Source organism: Mustela putorius, unplaced genomic scaffold (assembly GCF_011764305.1).
Source record: "Mustela putorius furo isolate JIRA1106 unplaced genomic scaffold, ASM1176430v1.1 tig00000129_pilon_pilon_pilon, whole genome shotgun sequence".
In the NCBI taxonomy this organism is placed as follows: Eukaryota; Metazoa; Chordata; class Mammalia; order Carnivora; family Mustelidae; genus Mustela; species Mustela putorius.
The window spans coordinates 6917228-6936835 of NW_025421290.1; the positions used below are offsets into that span (position 1 = coordinate 6917228).

At 43.7% G+C, this 19608-nt stretch overlaps 1 long non-coding RNA gene across 1 annotated transcript; it reads left to right on the plus strand.

Moving 5' to 3' along the window:
* The first annotated feature begins 1553 nt into the window (after positions 1-1553).
* LOC101686680 lies at positions 1554-19400 on the plus strand. The gene is made up of 4 exons (XR_001179450.2): positions 1554-3054; positions 3261-3331; positions 10769-10847; positions 19202-19400. It is a non-coding gene; the product is annotated as an uncharacterized LOC101686680 (long non-coding RNA).
* The last annotated feature ends 208 nt before the right edge of the window (positions 19401-19608 follow it).

Below are 19608 nucleotides of genomic sequence, written 5' to 3' on the forward strand. Positions count from 1 at the left end.
AAGAAATGTGTTAAGTTATCCCCTAGGATGCTGTTCATATGTTTTCCAAAAATACATTCCTGAATTCAGATTCATGATTAAATGGTGTGTGAGGAGATAATTTTCCACAGAATAGTTAAAAATCATGACTCACACAGGTGTAAAATACAGACATGTCAAAGGTTTTATTTAACTCATTATTGATAAGGAAATCAGGTAGATGCTCCAAACTGTTTCAAAGCAGAAGGCAAAAAGCAGAGATATTTGCAGATCAGAAATACTGAAATGAATTTGCAAATGGTACAAAACTGTCTACTTTCACAAAGGGAGAGGGAAGTCAGTTGAACCTCCCCAAGACAGAATTGAGTTGCATGTGTAAAGTAAGAAGCATTTCACATGGCTATCAGTTATCCATAACTCACAGGGCTCTAAAATAGCTCAAAGGCAGGAAAAGGTGCAGAACCCCATGGGATCAGAATCAGGTAAGTGGGAAGAATGTGCTCAGAGAGATGCATGGCTTTCCATCAAGGCACAGGAGTTTCTCCCTTAGGTGCCAGGCAGTGATTAAGCGAGTCAGAAGAAGAGGAACTTGGTGTGTTCCCTAATCTCCAGGATCTTACCATCCATTCATATTACCGTTTCTATACACGGAATGTTTGTGGCCCCCAAAACTCATCTGTTGAAATCTTAACTCCCAATGGGATGGTATTTGGCCTTTAAGAGGTGATCAGGTTATGAATGGGGTTAGCACCCTTAGCAAAGAAACTCCGGAAAGGTCCTTCATTCCTTCCACTGCGTGAGGACACAGAAAAGACAGCTGCCTGTGAGCCAGGAAGCAGGTCCTCACGAGACACTGAATCTCCCAGCCTCTTGACCTTGAACTTCCCAGCCTGCAGAACTGTGAGCAATACATTTCTGTTTATAATCTACCCCGGCTCTGGTGTCCAGCCCCCATGGACATTATATTCCATTATATTCCATGATAATAGCCGCCCAGATAGACTAAAGCACTGTATAACCCAGTGCTAACGTTGGAGCATATGCTGGTTCCTGTACACTGACGAAGTATTTCTGAGGGTCATTTCTATCTTCTGGGTAATGAAAGCTACCGTCCAGTTAGTTAGTGCCTGCTACATTTCAGTTTCTTGGCGTCCTCCTTAATGTCCCTTAGGATAGAGAGATAGAGAGTATTATCCTCTCACTTTACAGAGAAGGAAAGAGCCACTGAAGAAGTTCAGTCACACGCACGTCCAAGACCACCATGAATGTGGCTTTGCTTAAACTCTCTCTGCTCTCTCAGAGCTGATGCAGGAGAGCCTCCCCAGCAAAACATGCGTTTTGCAGCAAATAGTCACACCAGACAAAGCAGTGAGCTGTGTCGACTCTTGAAAATCACTTTTTTTTTTTTTTTAAAGATTTTGTTTATTTGACAGACAGAGATTACAAGTAGACAGAGAGGCAGGCAGAGAGAGAGAGAGAGGGAAGCAGGCTCCCTGCTGAGCAGAGAGCCCGATGCGGGACTCCATCCCAGGACCCTGGGATCATGACCTGAGCCGAAGGCAGCGGCTTAACCCACTGAGCCACCCAGGTGCCCGAAAATCACTTGTTTTTAATGAACCCCTGTACCCAGGGTGGAATTTTCCACAGCTTTCGGCTCAGTCGTAGTAGGGCCTCAAAGAACTGTTTTGTTTCCTTCATCGTTCTTGGAGGATATTCCTGGATAGGCTTGGGGAGAAAAATTCACAGAGATATTCTGTCAGAGAAGAGGTGTTGCAATTACAGAGGGAGTTAAAAGTTTGGGCCAACGGATGGCTTAGAGCGGGAGTTGGGCAAACCACAGGCTATGGGCCAAATCTGGTCTTTGTGATGGCCCACAAATTAAAAATGGTTTTTACATTTTTAAATGGGTGGGGGGGGAAGTCAAAAGAAGAGTGACATTTGTGAATTGTGAAAATTAGAATCTTAAATTTCAGGGTCCATAAGTGAAGTTTTGTCAGGAAACAGCCACACCCATACGTTGTGTAATTTTTGTGCCTGCTTTTGAGCTACAATGACAGATTTGGGAAGTTATGGCAGAAACTGCATAGCCTGTGAAAGTGAAAATACCTATTATTACCAGAAGAACTTTTGCCAGCTCCTGGCTTAGGGGGACTTTCTGCATGAATGTCGAGAATAATTTCTCAGGAGCCCCAGAGTAAGTAGTTTCGACTTTGATGTGGCACGAGTTAAATGTGGCAGGTTTCAGAATTACTTGGGGGAAAATTCTATTATTGCAGGAGTCTGGGTAAGGAGGCAACCCCCTCTAGAGGCTTTAAATCCTCATCTGAGCACCACTTTGGGAAGGCTCTCCGCTGGGTTTCCCACCGTTGGCACCTCTATCACTCTGTCCCTGTTCTGGTTTATGTCCTGTGGAAGCTCCACTTGCATTTACCATTAATTACAATAATTAAAATTAAGCGGTGCCTCCTGTGTGGGAATTTTCCAGTCCCTGAAAAGCGGCTTCCAAGTAATTCTTTTTTCAAGAGCTCCCTCTGCTGGTAAGTTCTCAGAAGGCACCACGTCATCGCATTTCCAGCCGCAGGTGGGTTTGGCCGCTGGGAAGGAGCCAAAGGCTGATTGGGATCTAGAGATGGGAAGCATCGCTGTCTCAGTGCGGAAACCAGGCTTCTCAAAGCACACCGGCATTATCTCTAAAGATAAAGAATTTCACTGTCGAATTTGGTGAGAGAACCAAACTCCCTTTGAATGCAAACTAACAGTCTTCTTGTTAGGTAGGAGAAGCCTGGAGAAGACAAATCCTTGTTGACTGCCGGCTTCCCAAACAACCTGTTAATAAGGCGAAGATGAGTTTATTGCTGACCACCGAACGGAAGTCTGATAGTGTCTCAATAGGGAAAGGGGACGGTCTGATTAAGATGCTGAGGTCTGGTTGAAGGTAGGGTGTTTTTTGTTTTGTTTTGTCTTCAGATTGTCTTATGTTTAAGTCATCTCTACACCCAGTCTGGGGCTTGAACTTAGAACCGCCAAGATCAAGAGACGCATTCTCTACTGACTGAGCAGCCACACGCCCCTAAGGTAGGTCTTTCCGTGTGGGGAGAAGGAGGTTTGGTTAGGACTGGGTAAGGATTGGGTTAGGATTTGGGTAAGGATTATCCTAGTCTATGACTGGGGGACGCAACAAGGTAAGGGGAATCTAGGAATGTGATGATCCGCTGATGATTTGACAAGAGTTTCCAGAATTTCTATAATGAAACAAAGTTTTGCTCCTTTGCTTTTCCAAGGTCAGAGTCTCTGGACTCGTAAAGTTACGCTAAGGAAGGTGACAGAAGAGTGAGGACCGTTCGTGCAGACAGTAAGCTGTGGGGTTTGGGGATAGAGGGTTTGCATTCTCAGCTTTATAAGAGGGTACATGTTGTCTAAGAAACCCAGTGTGGGTTGGATGGCAGCACAGCTGGTGCCCTGGGAACTTGGGCAAAATGCTGGGCCTGCTCTGGGCTTCTGGATTTGTTAGGTTTGGAGCTGAATTTACAACTCTTCATTTTTAGATGTGGGACTCTGTGGCTATGAGGTAGCCCATGAAGGAAACCAGGATAGGTCACCCCCCAAAATATATCTCTTTGACATAAAAGTTATTTTGAGGGTGCCCGAGTGATTTTGGCTCGGGGTTGAGAGATTGAGGCCTGCGTTGGCTCTGCTTGAGATTCTTTCTCCCTCTCCCCCCTCCACCATGTGCAAGTGCTCTCTGTCTCTAAAATAAATCAATAAACCTTGGGCTCTTGGGTGGCTCAGTTAAATGTCTGCCTTCGGCTCAGATCATGATCCCAGGGTTCTGGGATGGAGTCCCACCTCAGGCTCTTTGCTCAGGGAAGAGCCTTGCTCCTCCCTCTCCGCTCCTCTTTCCCTGCTCCCCCCTCCCCCTTCCCCTGCTCCTGTGCACAAGCACAGGCTCTCTCTCTCTCTCTCCCTCCCACTTATTCTCTCTCTCTCTCAAATAAATAAAATCTTAAGAATAAATAAAAATAAAATAAATCCATAAACCTCAAAAAAAATTGAGCTGAAGGCAGTTAGCAACAAACCCAGAGGGAAAAACTCCCCCTTTTCTGACTAGCAGCAGGATATAAATTCTTCTTTTACTGGAGTGAGACTCCACAGAGATGGGATCAGAGCAATCTACAAACAAATCTTGTTAAACTAACCCTTATCTTCCAAGGACTACCTAGCCCTAGTTGGATTACCCTGAGGCCTAAATCTCTTTGTTTTGTCAATTCTTCACGGAGTCACTGTTCCTTTGTCTAAATGACATAAAAGCTTCCTGCTCTGGTTACCTTTCTCTCTGGTGAAGACTTATCTTGGACACCTAAACATTTAAAAAATGTGTAGGTTTTTCTCCTGTTCCTGTGTCCTTGTCAGCTTAGGTAACCTAAGAGGGTAGAGTTAAATGTTCTCTTCCCCAGTGCCTGGCAAGGGGTTGATCTCCACAGGCTGCCGCAGTATTGGTTGGTGTCTGCATTGGGCCCCAGGGGTGCTGAGGCAAATGAGAGACCACCATATCCCCCTCTAGTAGAAGGGGCCCTCATTTAAGAGCTACTGAAGGTGCACAGGGGACAAGGACCAGGCTTGGCTGGACGCAGGGAGAAGACAGGAAAATCTACAGAGTTGACAGTAGAGCTGGGATTCATGGGCAGGTGGGAAATCACCCAACTGGGAAAGGAGGACCCACGGGAAGGTCTCTCAGGCCCAGAGGCAGGAAGGCTCCTGTGTTCTGGGTATGACAAATGGTTTTGTGTGGTTGGACTCCAACATGCTTTGGGAACAATGCAGGAAAGAGGTTTGGGTCAGGTGCTCAAGGGTCTGGTTTGCGAAAGTGTTGATCTTTATCTAGGAGGTGGTAGCAGAAAAAGTTTTAACAGGGAAATGCCATGCTATAGACTTGTTGTTAAAAATCTCCTTCAGCTGCCGAGTTGTGGTCAGGTGCAGAAAGGACTGACCAGCCTGGAAGCTGTTGTCTCAGTAGACTGAGGACCTTCACTAAGAACATGGCTTTCAGGGCACAAGGAAGAAAGATTCAGAAGGAAGGCACAGAATCCCCAGGCCTTTTTGATCCACTGAATGTGCATGAGGAAGAGGCAAGTATTTCTAGCTCGGATGAGGCAGCAGACTTTGGTTCAATTCACTGAGATGGGAAAGGCAAGAAAACAAGTGGGCTATTGTGGAAGGTGAAGGGTGAGAATTTGCCATCTCCAAATAGGCCCCATTGGCATAAAGATTATTTTGAGTTGATTATTTTAAGAAACAGTAGACAGGGGAGAAGCTCTGAAAACAGAGTAGACAGTTACCCTTTTGTAAGGGAAAATTACATTTATAAAAGAAACCTGCATATGTGAGGGTTTTTTCCCTTCTATACCTGGAAGGGAGGGATGAGTGAATCTTTAAAAAGTCGTATCAGTGGGGAAGCCACCAACTTAAATCTGCATAATAAAACTCTGATGGACCAAACTTTCCCTGGTTATCCCTGTACACCGTCCTTCCCATACCCTTTTATGTTTCAAGCTGAAGATGGTATTTCAGCCTGAGTTCTAAGCCACCTCTTGGAAAGTTTCTTATTACCCCCCCCCCCGCCACCCCGGGTATGTCCCACATATATATGAGACATACATGCTAATAAACTTGTTTGTTTTTCTTTTGTTAACCTGTGTTTTGGAATAGGGGCCCCAGCCAAGAATTCAGAAAGGTAGAGGAAATGTTTTTCCCCCTCCTCTCAAAGCTGGTATGTTCAGCTTTGGACCTGTTGGCTGGAAGTTTCAGAGGAGCATAACCCAGGGAATGCCACAGTAGAGCTGCTCTGAGAGGTGGGCGTGGAGCAGACAAGATGATTCGGCTTCCTTGGCAGGTAGGAAGCTGACGCATGAACTGGCTGAAATCAGCATGACTGACGACGGAGATGGAAAGGAGGAGACGAAGAAGCCCCTGCAGGAAACAGTGATACCGAGACAGAGAAACTGAAGGGACCCCCAGGAGGGGAAAAGCTGGATATTTTTCCCCCTCTGCTTCTTTTCTGGCTTCTATTCTTGCCAGGGCCTGCACCCCCACCTCACTCTACACATGCCTTGTAAAGCAAATAGTAGATGCCCTCCTTGTAAGAGACAAGGAGTTAATGGTTTCTCTAGAATAGATAACATCTAAGGAAGGACCAGCTGAGAAAGACCAGAGGAAGGAAGGAAGTTATCCTGCGTATTTCAGACCACTGGTGCTACACATCTCAACGAGACCCCTGGTTTCAGGGAATAGGTGACTTACGATGTCCACTTGGATCTTGTCCTCATTCTGACATGTTTCTGGATGTCTGAGAGGACAAGTGCTCCAGGCAATCAGTAAAAACCCCAGAGCCCAAGCAAAGACGAGACTTCCTCTTTCCCTTTCCGAGTGTCCCAGATGCTCTGTCTGTATCTCTCTCTGTACATATTTTCAGCAAACTCTTCTTTTGCCTCCTGCTGGCTCACATTTGATTTCCATCCTGCACAAAGCCAAGGACCCTCCAAAAACCCCACTCTGGGTCTTTGGACTTGTCCTGCCACCATCAATGTATATGCTGCCGTATCAAAGGCTGAGCAAAGCAAGATGGCTTATAAAGTCCTATGACTCTCCCTTCAGAGATAGTGGTTTTTCTCAGAGATCAGAAACACCTCTTGGGGCACCTACACACATCTGAGGTCCTCCTGCCACCCTGCCCTATAGAAAGGGCCTTGACAATGTAGAAGACCATGCTGAGAAAAGGGAAGGAAAAGATTACCCCACCTCACAGGACAAAATGAGGAGGACAGAGAAGGTAATTCGTTTTTATGGAACAGAGGATTTGACCTATTTCTTCCTCTGAATTTAATCAACTCAATGCCTGAAAGATTGGGAAACAATAAAGCAGGAAGGAAATTGTTCCAGTGAAGGCTGTGCCAGCTGCAGGAAAAGCAGGTGCGTCTGTGCTGTTGTTCATGTCTCAGGGGCGGAACCAGGATGATGAATGGTCCCCAAGGGAGTCGGGGCTGAGCCAAAGCTGGGGAAAGGGTCTGAGTTAGAGACTCCTGGGTAGAGGAGGTCAGCTCACAGGAGTGCCCCAGGTTCTCTGACAGCCGTTCTCAATCTTGAGTGCATCACCTGGTGGGGTGGGATTGCTGGCCCTACCCTCCATCTCTGAGTCAGTAACTCTGGGGTGGGGCTGGAGAATTGCATTCTTAACAAGTTCCCAGGTGACCAGGGACCTCCCCCTTTGAGAGCCACCAGTGTCTGAGATTCCCCAAAGGGTAATGAGCATGCCATCACCCAAGATCATTTTAGAAAGCACGCAGATGAATATCATACATTGTTACAGTTATATTTTTATTTTTAACTGTATTCAAAAGTGCCGTTTGCATATCAAATTCATGACTTTAAGAATATTTTTGCTTCAAACAAGGCTTAAGGTATAAATAAAAAGTGATGAATGTAAATAAAAATGTTGAGCCAAAAATGAGTGTAGGTAAAATTTGAATATAGGAAAAATGAGAAAGTGGTTTACAAATGACTAATATTTACGAAGTACGAGACGAAAAGGAAAGCAACTTGGCATTTATACCTAGCATGTAGCAAGGGTGAGGGTGGCTGTTTGAAACTAACAACCGGGAAGGCGTGGCACTGCTGGGTCAGAAGGGACCCAGCCCAAAGTAGTCCGTTCTGCTGCAAAAGCTGATCCAGCTAAATGTCATGCCCGGTAGAGTAGTTAAATGAGGATGAGGAAGTTGAAGTTAAGCAAAGCTGTTTTCCAAGATCACAGTCAAATTAGGGGCAGAGATAAGAACAGCAAAATGTACGCAGGGCCCTCACCTGCAAAGCTGGCCATACTTCTGCTATCCCTGCCCCCTTCCTCCTCTACCTGGGAAATAGAGGGTTTCTCCCACTGTACCTACACTGTGTCTTCCTTCCTCTCCTGTCCATGGCCCAGGCTCTCCACAGGGGTCATTGGTCCACCCTTACACATGTGTCTGTGAGCCCTGCCTGTAGATCTTTTTAGATTGCCCTTGTGCAACAAATATTTTGTGAGCCCTGCTCTGTGCCTAGAGACTGTGCTAGAAGATGAGTACACCAAAGCCGTAAGACACAACTGCTACCATTAAGGAGTTCACAGTATAGTGCTGGGGACAGATAAATAATTATATGAAAAAAAATAATATCATGGAGTGGTGAAATGCCAAAGGGAGTTGCACATGTGGAAGGGACACCTAACTGGAGAGAAAGTGATTTAAGGCCACCTAAAGGTGGTGACTTGATCCGAGTCAGGGAGACAGCCAAATGGAGGGACAAAAGGAGGCTATTCTAGGTTGAGAGAGGAGTAAGTGTGAAGGAACAGAGAAGAGAGGAAATCACTATTGATTCAGGTGGTTCAAGCATTGAACATGAGAAAAAAATAATACAATGTGTACTATGTTGTAAGCAGTTTATATACAGAAAAGGATATTCCTTGTATATTCATGTATATACATATCTGTACATATGAATTAATATACAAACCTATATGCATGTATATATGTACATAAAACATGCATATGATAGGTATGTCACTGCCTACAAATTTGTGTGCACCGTGTGTATGCATATATGTACACGTATGCATGTATAGTATATGTACAGTAGACATTCATGCATATATTAATTAAATTTTAAAGTTCACAAGCCTATCAGGCAAGTGCCATTATCATTCTCATTTAACAGATCCGGAAACTGAGGCATGGAAAGTTTAATAATTTCCCCAGACTTGAGGGTGTATGTTTAAGAATAAGCAAATGTATGGCAAATAAAACCATTGGAATGAATAAGAATGTTGGGGAATGTTTGACTATACACAACAAAATGGCTGCAAATGGTTCCCAAGACAGACTAGGAAGCAAATATTCAAAATAGGAAGGAAACAGCCACAAATAACCGGAACCCCCCATATCTTGGCTGAATCCCAAACAGTTTCACATACAAACTTACAATTTCCATGTCAGGCTACATATGTGTGTGTGTGTGTGTGTGTGTGTGTGAGAGAGAGAGAGAGAGAGAGAATGAGAGGGAGAGAGACAGACAGAAGTAGTGATTTGGTGTATATTAAACATTTAATATATACCACAATTTTTACAAGGCTTTGAGTTCCTTAATTTTCAAAATCAACCTAAAACCTCAACACCTAGAAATGGTCCCTCAACTTCAGGGAGGCCCTGAATGGGAAGTTTGGATTTTAAATGTGTCCTCAGTATCCCTCCTAAACTGGCTGGTTCCTTCCCCGCAGCAGCACCGAGAGCTCTACTTTTCCCAGAACAATCTCTTGAAGCGGGATCATCTCCCTCTTGCACCCACATGAGTAACGTGGCTTTTGGATCTCTTGATTCTCTTGAGTTCCCCTCCCCACCTCCTTTTTTAAGACAGAAAAAGAATCAGGAATTCCCATTCTTGGGTGAACATGTGCCAGGGTCAAAGAACACGCGGATTCTACTTATGGGGCTTTTATATGTCCTTCTTCAAGATGTCTGAACATTCATTATAATTCAGGTAGGATAATCAGACTGCCAAATTTCACTTGGCAACAATAAATAGAGCTGTGGTTTTCTTTTGTTCATCAGATTTTTCTGTGATTCTCTATAATAGCTCAAGGTTTTTAAATTTTTGCTTCTAAAATTCAGATATGCCATAAAACATCGTGTAAGTTTAAGGTGTGTCACTGAACCAAATGAGAGTTTGGCTCCCCAATGCACAGCAAGTCAATAAAAATGGACACCGAGCTTTTGCAGAGAAGAAAGAGAGCTTGTTTATTGATGTGGCCTCACCCAGGAGAAAAAGGAGCTAATGCTCACAAGTCCTGAACTCCCTGATGGCTTGCAAGTGGAGGGGTTTTAAGGGCAAAATTTGGGCAGGGATCTTTCGAGAAGCTGGATACTGTTGATGGGATGCCCATGATACTGTCCTAACAGGTTCTCTGGTACTGCTGTCTGGTCCTTTGAGGACTTTGGCTCTCAAGAGACTTGGAATCTGAGAAGATTTCTTTATATTAGAGAATTCATTAGGTACACTAGGTGACTATATCTCTTAAGGTCGTGCTGGTTAATTACTGGTAAGTTAGTGGGGTTGCAACTCCTCTAGGTTCCTTGGTTGTTTGGGCTGAGCTTGGGAGTGATAGGACATCTAGCAGTAATTCTTCCACCTGAAGGGGCAAGGTGGACGCTGGTTTCAGGCGTATACGGCATGTTGGTTTGGTGTGTTTATGTAATGCAGTAGGATTAGCTAACACCTCTATCACATCACATAATTATCACTTCTTTTTTTGTGGTGAGAACAATTAAGATCTAATCTCTTAGCATCCTTGACGTTTATGATACAGTATCACTGACTGTATTCACTGTTCTGTGCATTAGCTCTCCAGAACTAATTTATTGGCTAGTTGCAAGTGTGTACCCTTACTGTACACAAGTCTCTGTCATGTGATAGATTAGAAGTTTAAAAATGGGTCCTTTACCACAGAGTTTGAGAAACATGGGGTTTAGAGAATTTGGGGTCTTTAGCATCATATAGCATTACCTGTGAAGCAGAACTGGAAAAGAAAGCTTGAACTGATTAATTGAGTCATGTTATGGATGATGATTTTTTTTTTTTTTGCAATTTTTTTTTAAGTGACATAAGCCTATTTTGGGGCTCTGAGAAGGCCAAGAGAGAGAAAGGATCGGAAATGTATGAAATGTTCTGAATTTTGTGATGGCTCTAATTTTTATGTTTTTTCATCCATCAGTACGTCAGACAAACACATCAGACAAAACGGATCTGAGGTCTTCATGTGGGCCACCAGGTGCCAACTTCAGTGTAAGCAGGTAGGGCTGATTTACTGTGTTTCATTGGCTGTGGCAGAGAATCAAAGCTGTGGTCCCAGGGGTCCCAGCATCCATGGGAATGGGGGTCCTGTCACTTAGATGGGGCAGGAGCCCTGAGATGTTCCCAAACAATGGAGGGCAACAAGACACAGAGTAGCCAGAGACCTGATAGCGGGCATGAGGCAGGCAGAACAGAGATTGTGTACCAACAAAGTATGGCCAGAGATGAGAACATCCCAGTGGAGGTCAAGGAGAACATTGAACTGATCTGCCACCTGCCCCTCACTCCTTAGCATTTTAGAAGCCCCCCTACCCCCGTATTTAGGTGCACCCTTTAGAGAGATCCTACATGTGACTTAGCTTCTACCTTGTGTAGAAAGGAGGTTCAAAGCAGAAAACGGGTTCACATTGTGCACTGCTTTTATTTCCCTTTCTCCAGCGATGCTTGGAACAGAAAGGCTGGGATGTACTTTATTTCCCAGGGGCCCTATCAAAGAGGCCCACATCAAAAAACCCAAATCCTAAATATTTCCTGACTCTGATGCAAGGGTGTGAAAATGACAGCAGCTGCCAGAAAGTTGGGCTCATTGGGAAAAAAACTCAGACCCTCATTAACAATCTCAATTATTTATTCCTATGTAGTCATTAGTGGGACTGATGAAGTCAGGTCTCGGGTTCCAGCAGGGCCGCCGGAAGACTGCCTGATTTTACTGGAGAGGAAAGGACAGGAGAGACGGCCTGTCCCCTGCACTTGCTAACACCCATGCCCAGCATGGAATATTAGGTACCAAGCACTAACTTCCCAGGAGGCTGCTGGCTGTTCTCATTTGCCAAAACTAAAATCAGGAATGACCCAGCAAACGTGGAAAATAGAGACAGCGTTCAAGTGTTAGAGGAAAAAATTTGCCCTTAGTATTCAATGTCGCGGTGCCTTGGCAGTATTTTCCAGGAGCTCTGTAAAAGGAAAAGCATATAGGAAAATTACCTTGCTTTTCCTGAGCCGAGGAGAGGAATGGGGACCAGCATCTCACTGGGAAATAGGAAAATCTGTTTCTGTTTGAATTAAGAGACACAGTGAGAGAGCTGGGAAATAGTGTGTCCTGACTGATCCCAGCTGTTCTAATGTTCTCTTTCTCTCAGCCTTAGAATTTATTTTTCTACATTTGAAAAATTACCCAAATAGAAATCCAGCTCTTCCAGCAATGCTGAATAATACATGGGTGAGGCAGCGAGGCAAATAGTTCATGGGAATGACTCTTAACTCACCCACAGTGATGGCTGAAAGAGCATAAAAGGTTACTGACAACAGCTAATCCCCTCTTGATAGATTATGATGTCCTAGAGACTGGCCGTAGCTTGCATGGTCACTCACCCCGTGCCTTACTGGTCTCTGACTGTCATTCTTTCCTGGCTACAGTCTGTTCCGCACGCAGCACCCAGAGGGATCGTAGAACCCATGTCCCAACTTGCCTTCCCTATTTAAGCCCTTCATGGACTTTCTGTTACACTGAGAATGAAACCCAGACTTCTGGCCATGTCCTCCTCCAAGGTCCTGCTGGCCTGAGTCAAAGAAAAACAAAGCTGGACGCTAATTAGAGTGGTTAGGATAGATTTTAATCAGTAATGATTACCACAATAAGAAAAATGGGTCCATCCTGAACTGAACTCAGCCTGGATTTGTAGAGGTGAATGGGCCAATGAAGGAACAGGGAAAGGGGACCAACCGGGCCTTAGCACAGTCACAAAAGTGACAGATTACAAAGAGATAGTACAAATGTGGTTAGGCCAGCTGTGTCTGCTGGCTGGCAACTCTCCATATTCCCTTAAATGTCCTTCTGTGTGAGAGCCTGTGTGAGGTCCGGGCCAATCTGGAGGAGTTCACCGCCCACTGCCTTCTTTGCTGCTTGCTGGCTGAGTTCCAGGGCTGTGGTTCACAGGAAGGTACCTGGGAAGTCTGGTCCCAGAGTGAATTTGGAGCCTACCCAATAGGACAGTGCCTTTTACCAGATGATGATGGGTCCTTCGAGAACCCTGACCTTCCAGCCCAATCAGGATCCCTGCAGTAGTAGCCCTAGGCCAACTCCCAGCGTCCTGGAGAAAGACCTGTTCTCAGAGATTTGAAAACAAGGGAAATGGCCAAGCCTTTGTGGCTGCCTCCAAGAGTTAGCTAATCTGCCCGAGTGCTCACTGGGGTGATGAGGGGAGGGATGGAGTGGCAGTGGAAGACTATAAAGCAGACTACCTCAGTTTGACTGTGTGTTAGTTACGATATGAGATCGTAATCTCTCCCTTCTTACCTGCTTTCAAGCCCTCAAAGGTGGCTTTTTAATAGCTTTAAGAAGCCTCCACAGAATTCTGTCCCCCAGATGTTGACTCCATTGCCCTGCCCTGCCTCTCCAAACTCTCTCCTTTCTGTCTTTTGGGACATGATGGATTCCTCATACCATTTATCTTTCCAACCACTTTCTCATGAAAACTTTTCCATGACTCTCTCCTACCCACTCAAATGGGTATACTGGGTTTTCCTGCAGTCATCACCCCTCTTTTCTTTTCATGGCTTCTCAGGGAGCTCATGCTAGTGGTTTCAACTACAATTTGACATGGAGGGCTCTCCCGTGGACCTCTCTAGTCTGGACCACTCTTTGAAGCTCAGTCCTGGGTCTCAGGAGTGTGTATGGGTGTACGAGAGAAGACGTGGTTTTCCCTTTACCCTCCGAGGTCTTGGCTGAGATCCCAGGAACAAAAAGATGAACAGGAGAAAACAGTTCACAGGAATACCTTGTTTTATTGTGCTTCTTTATTACCCTTCACAGACACTACAGGGTATTTTTGTTTGTTTTGTTTTTTGTTTTTCTTAAATTGAAGGTTTGTGGCAACCCAGCCTCAAGCAAGTCTCTCAGCAGCGTTTTTCCAACTGCCTCTGCTCACTTCATATCTCTGTGTCACGGTTTGGTAATTTTCGCAATATTTCAAACTTTTTTATTTGTTTGTTATGGTGACCTGTGGTCTGTGATCACTGATGTTGCTGACTGTTTCAGGGCACCTCAAATTGTGCCACAGAAGATGGCAAACTTAATTGACAATGTTGTTTATGTTCTGACTGCTCTCTACCGACCTGCTGTGTTCCTGTCTCTCTCCCCCTCCTCAGGCCTCCCTATTCCCTGAGAAACAACAATTGTGAAATTAGGCCAACAGTCAGCCCACGATGGTCTCTAAGTGTCCAAGTGAAAGCAAGAGTTGCATGTCTCTCCCTTTAAATCAAAAGCTAGAAATGGTTAAGCGTCGTGAGGATGTTGTGTTGGAAGCAGAGGTGGGCTGAAAGCTAGGCCTCCTACACCAGTTAGCCAAGTTGCAAATGCAAAGGAATAGTTCTTGAAGGAAGTTTAAAGTGATTCTCCAGTGGGCACATGAATGACAAGAGAGCAAAACAGCTTCGTTGCTGATAAGGAGAAACTTTCAGTGGTCGGAATAGAAGATCAAACCAGCCATAGCATTTCCCTAAGCCAAAAACTAATCTGGACCCTCACTCTCTTCAGTCCTGGGGAGGCTGAGTGCAGTGAGGAGGCTGCGGAAGAAATGTGGGAAGCTAGCAGAGTGTGGTTGTGATTTACTCCTGGGGAAGAAGTTGTGAAGGAGTTGAAATGATAACACAGGATTTAGAATACGACACAGACCTAGTTGGTAAAGCAGCAGCAGGGTTTGAGAGGACCAAGTTTAATTTTGGAAGAAGTTCTAATGGAGATAAAATGCTATCAAACAGCAAGCATGCTACAGAAAAACATCATTCATGAAAGAGGAGTCAGTCAATGTGGTAAATTTCATTGCTGTCTTATGTTAAAAAGTTGCCACAGCCACCCCATCCTTCAGCAACCACCACCCTGATCAGTCAGCAGCCATTGATGCTGAGGCAGGACCATCTACCAGCAAAAAAAAAGTGACCTGATGGTCACATTTAGTTGGTGGTTAGCATTTCTTAACTAAGGTGTTTTTAAATTAAGATTATACATTTTTAGGGGCGCCTAGGTGGCTCAGTTGGTTAAGCATCTGCCTTTGGCTCATGTCATGATCGGATTTCTGGGCTGGAGCCCTGCATGGAGCTCCCTGCTCAGCAGGGAGTCTGCTTCTTCCTCTTCCCCTCCCCCCAGCTCATGCATGCACACTCTCTTCCTCTCTCAAAATCTTAAAAAAAAAAAAAAAGATTATACTTTTTTTAGACAAAATACTATAGCATACTCAATGGGCTACCGTATAAACATAACTGTTGCATGCACTGGGAAATAAAAATACTCATTCGCCTCACTTTATTGTGATTTTTGCTTTATTACAGTGGTCTGGAATCAGACCTGCTATATCTTCGAGGTATGCCTGTATTAGTACATGCAGCACATATCACACAGCAGAAAGCCAAATCAAAAGTAAACAAAATGGAAGCTTCGAATTCCAGCTCATGCAGCATCCTCAACAAGGCACAGTATGTTTGTAAAAAAGCGACAAGACAAAGCAGTTGTAGTCTCCAAGGGCAGCAAACCGTGGGAAGGTAAATCTATGAGCAGAAACAAATGGAGTAAGGTTTGTTGGCAGATTCCTCTGTTGCATCTCTGGGCTACTAGGAGTCTGTCTCTGTAAAAAGAGAATTTATGCCCTGTCTTTAGGTACAAAAGGGGGAGATTTTGATAGGTTTGCTCCTTCTAATTGCTTTCAGCTCAAAATAATGTTTGTGTTATAACGGCACATTTAGAGGTTTCCTACATAGGCTACAGCTCCCATCGCCTCAAATTCAACTTGAACTTGATTCCCGAGCCTCCCCAGCTGGTTCACTTCTACCAGTGCTCCTGTTTCTATGCCTGCACCCACTGTTCTTCAAACCTGTGATGTCTGATATTTCCAAGGTCACCTTTAAGCCATCTATCTCCTTCTCATTCCTCATTGAGTCCCACCAATTCTGTAGGTCATCTCTTTTAGCTCTTCCTGGAGTCTGTCCTCATGTTAGGACTGCTTCAGTTTTGTTTTGTTTTAAGAGTTTATTATTAAGTAATCTCTATACCCAAATGGGGCTCAAACTCACAACCCTGAGATCAAGATTCATGTGCTCTACTGACTGAGCCAGTCAGGTGCCCCAGGACTATTTCAGCGCTAGGTGACAAAACCCAACCCAAACCGGTGCAAGCTCTAAAATCGGGTTCACATATCTGAAAAGCTGGGTGTAGGCCCTCCCAAGCCATTTTCAGAAATTGGCCTTTCTCTATCTCTTGGTCTGTTTTCTCTTTGTTTTCATTATTAGGCAAGCCTTTCCCCTGCCCTGTCAAATATGGAAGATGAATGCTTCACGATCCTTGTATGACTAAGGAAATTCCTGTTCATTCCTGTTCTGTTTCTACTATTCAAATTGAGCTCTACTGGCTTGCTTTTTGCTTTTCATGCTAAATCATGCAATTCCCGTGCCTGATCTAAATTAAGAAGAAGAAGAAAAAGCAAGTCATTAACAAAAAGAGTCTCAGAAAGAGATGGAGATGTTTGCTCGTTGGTAGGCCTGGAGGAGGAGAGACGTCTTTAACATTTACAACTTGTTAAAAAAGATCTGACTTAATGGGACGTTAAACTGATAACATTCATTAGAACATCAAACTTGTTTTTCTGTATAATATAGAGACTTCTGTGTGTATTCCTAAGTGTTACCAACTTGCTCTGTTCACTGTCTTTGGAAGAATAATTCAAACAATGGGGTCTAGTAAAACAGCTAAGACTTAAAGAAATGTTGCAAAAATAACCTTCAAAGAATAACCTGTGTCTCTGATTTGTTATCTTACTTGATAATGTGTTGGCCTGGTAATAATGGTGAAATTGCCACTCCAGCATTTATGAAACCATGTGAACTCTTGCAGATATTTTAGGGTTTGTGTGTTATATGGTTTCTGCTACGACTACTCCACTCACTCGGCCCTTGTGGCAACAAAGCAGCCAATAAGCAAATGAGTGTGGCTAAGGTCCGTTACCACTTTATTTAAGGATACTGAAGTTTTAATTTTATACAACTTCCTTGGGCCATTGAACTACTATTCTTCTTGTGATTTTTCAACTATTTAAAAATCTATAAACCTTTCTTAGGTCACATTTGCCCCAAGTGCTTGATCTCAAACTATCTTCCAACATTCATTCATGTAGCTAACTCCCTTATCTCTGCACTGTCTCTGCACTGTCCTTTCTTTTCTTTTCTTTTTTTTTTTTTTTTTAGGAGAGATTTATTTGAAGAAATATTACAACATATAAAAACTACATAAAGTCTTAATTTCCACTCATACAGTGGTAGATTTGATACAACGCAGAATAAAAAACTTTTAAAATCCATAATGCACAAAGTACGGCACACTTTGATCACTAAGTCATTAGTCGATAAGCAAACCTCACAGGACAGCTTCATGTCAGCCAAGGCCACAAACACCGTGAACGACACATTTGAACCGGCAGATTGACATGTTAAAAATACAACATCAGTGCATGTTGGGGATCCCTGGTGCCAGAAACGAGGGCGACAGGAGGGCAAGACTAGTCCTTAGCAGACTCCTCTTCCTTGGTTTTAACTGAGGCACTCTCTCGAGCTTTGGCCAACATACAGCGCTTGATCTCCAAGCCAATGGCTTTGGCCAGAGGCGGCGGCACAGCGTTACCCACCTGCCGGTGCTTATCGAGGATGTTGCCGAACAGCCGGTGCACTGTCCTTTCTTAATGAGGCCTAACCTGACCATCCTGTTTAAAACTGTAACCTGCATCATTTCCCACTACCCGCCATGGTCCCGACCTCTACCCCACACTCCTCTTACTTCATTATGATTTTCCCATAGGACTTACACATTCTAAAATACTAAATAATGTACTTATTTATAATAATATTGTCTTCCCTTGCCAGATGGCAAGCTGTCTGGGAGCAGGGGTTTCCATGTATAGGTTCACAGGTGCATCCAAAGTATCTGGAAGACTGTCTGGCACACAGATGAGTCTTAGCAGCTTTGCTGAATAATTAAACAGATAGATTCATGACCCATCAAACCCCAGATCAACTGCTAGTTTGAAGTTCAGGTTAGTTGATGGTAAAAGTTGGTTTCTCCTTCCTGAAGCATAGAGGGGTTAGTCTTCAGAAATGAAATTGTCTGTGCTTCAGTTCCCGTTGGACATTTCATTCAAGATAGGCCAAAGGACTCCTTCCATTGCAGGGAAAAAAGACAAAAGACTTTTTGTAAAAGAGATTGAATACTTAGAACCCATTATACTTCTTTTCCAAAATTAGCTTTATCCCCTACTCAAGTCTGTGGATCCCTTCAGCACTCTGTCTGAATCCTCTTCCAACTGCTCTACAGTTGGGGGTGGTTGGGGTTGATTCCAAATGGCTGGAAACTTAGGGCCCTGAAATAAAAGTCAGGTACAAACAACTTAACTTTTTGTTGTTTCTATTGTTGTTTTGCATTAAAGGGTCAATTCCAGGAAACAGATCTTAACAACTGCTTTTTCCCTACTTGTTCAAGAAATCCATTATTTCCTACTGCATATAAACTTTCCTTTATTATTTTCCCTTCTTTGTCTGGTTCTTTTTTTTTCTTCTTCTTCTTCTCCCCCCCGCCCCCACTAGTATTTCTTTCTTTCTTTCTTTCTTTCTTTTTTTTTAAACATTTTATTTATTTATTTGACACAGAGAGATCACAGTAGACAGAGAGGCAGGCAGAGAGAGAGAGAGAGGGAAGCAGGTTCCCTGCCAAGCAGAGGACTCAATCCCAAGACCCTGAGATCATGACCTGAGCCGAAGGCAGCAGCTTAACCCACTGAGCCACCCAGGTGCCCCTCCCCACTAGTATTTCATTAATTATATAACCAGCATGTACCACGTGTATATATATACATATACCACAGTATATGCCTATTGCTGCAGCTTTAATCAAATTTCAGTTGAGGCAAGACAGTCTTGAAATTGGTTTTCCTGATTCTCTCTTTGAACAGCTTAGTTGGAAAACACAGATTGTCTCACTGTGCCTCATTAAAGCTGTACAGGTATCCCCTGATTTTCAAAAGTTTGCATTACACTATTTCACTATTTTTTTTAAAGATTTTATTTATTTATTTATTTGTTTATTTGAGAGAGAGAGAGAATGAGCATGAGAGGGGGAAGGTCTGAGGGAGAAGCAGACCCAGCCGGCTGAGGAACTTGATCCTGGGACTCCAGGATCATGACCTGAGCTGAAGGCAGTTGAGCAACCATTACAAAAGACCTCTATCAGCCCCTTTTTTTGCTAACTGAAAGAAAGGGGATTTTAGCTTTTACAATAAAAGACGAAAAGCAAAAATAGTTTGCAACATTTGTTTTGCAGTGAGCCATCCTAGAGACAGCAGCAACAGTGGCACCACCAAGCCCCCTTCCCCAGGAACCACAGTCAGCAACTCTGCATCAAGCCTCAGCGCTTTGAACTATCTGTGAGCATCTGTGCTTTATTTTAGTTTATTCTGTACATTCATTAGTGAGATGTGTTTTAAGGTATCAGAAAAGCCTAAGAGAGGTCATTTTTGAGGTCTGGGAACACTTAAAAATTTTTTTCCATGAAAATTAATGGTAAATACTTTTTTGCTTACACCATTTATAGCTTACAAAAATTTTCAGAGGAACACTCTACTTTTAGATGGTGGGGGAAACCTGTATTTTGATCTGACAGCACACTTTGTATTTCCCATGAATTATTACTTTCTAACTCTAGATTATAAGTATTTATTTACATATCTA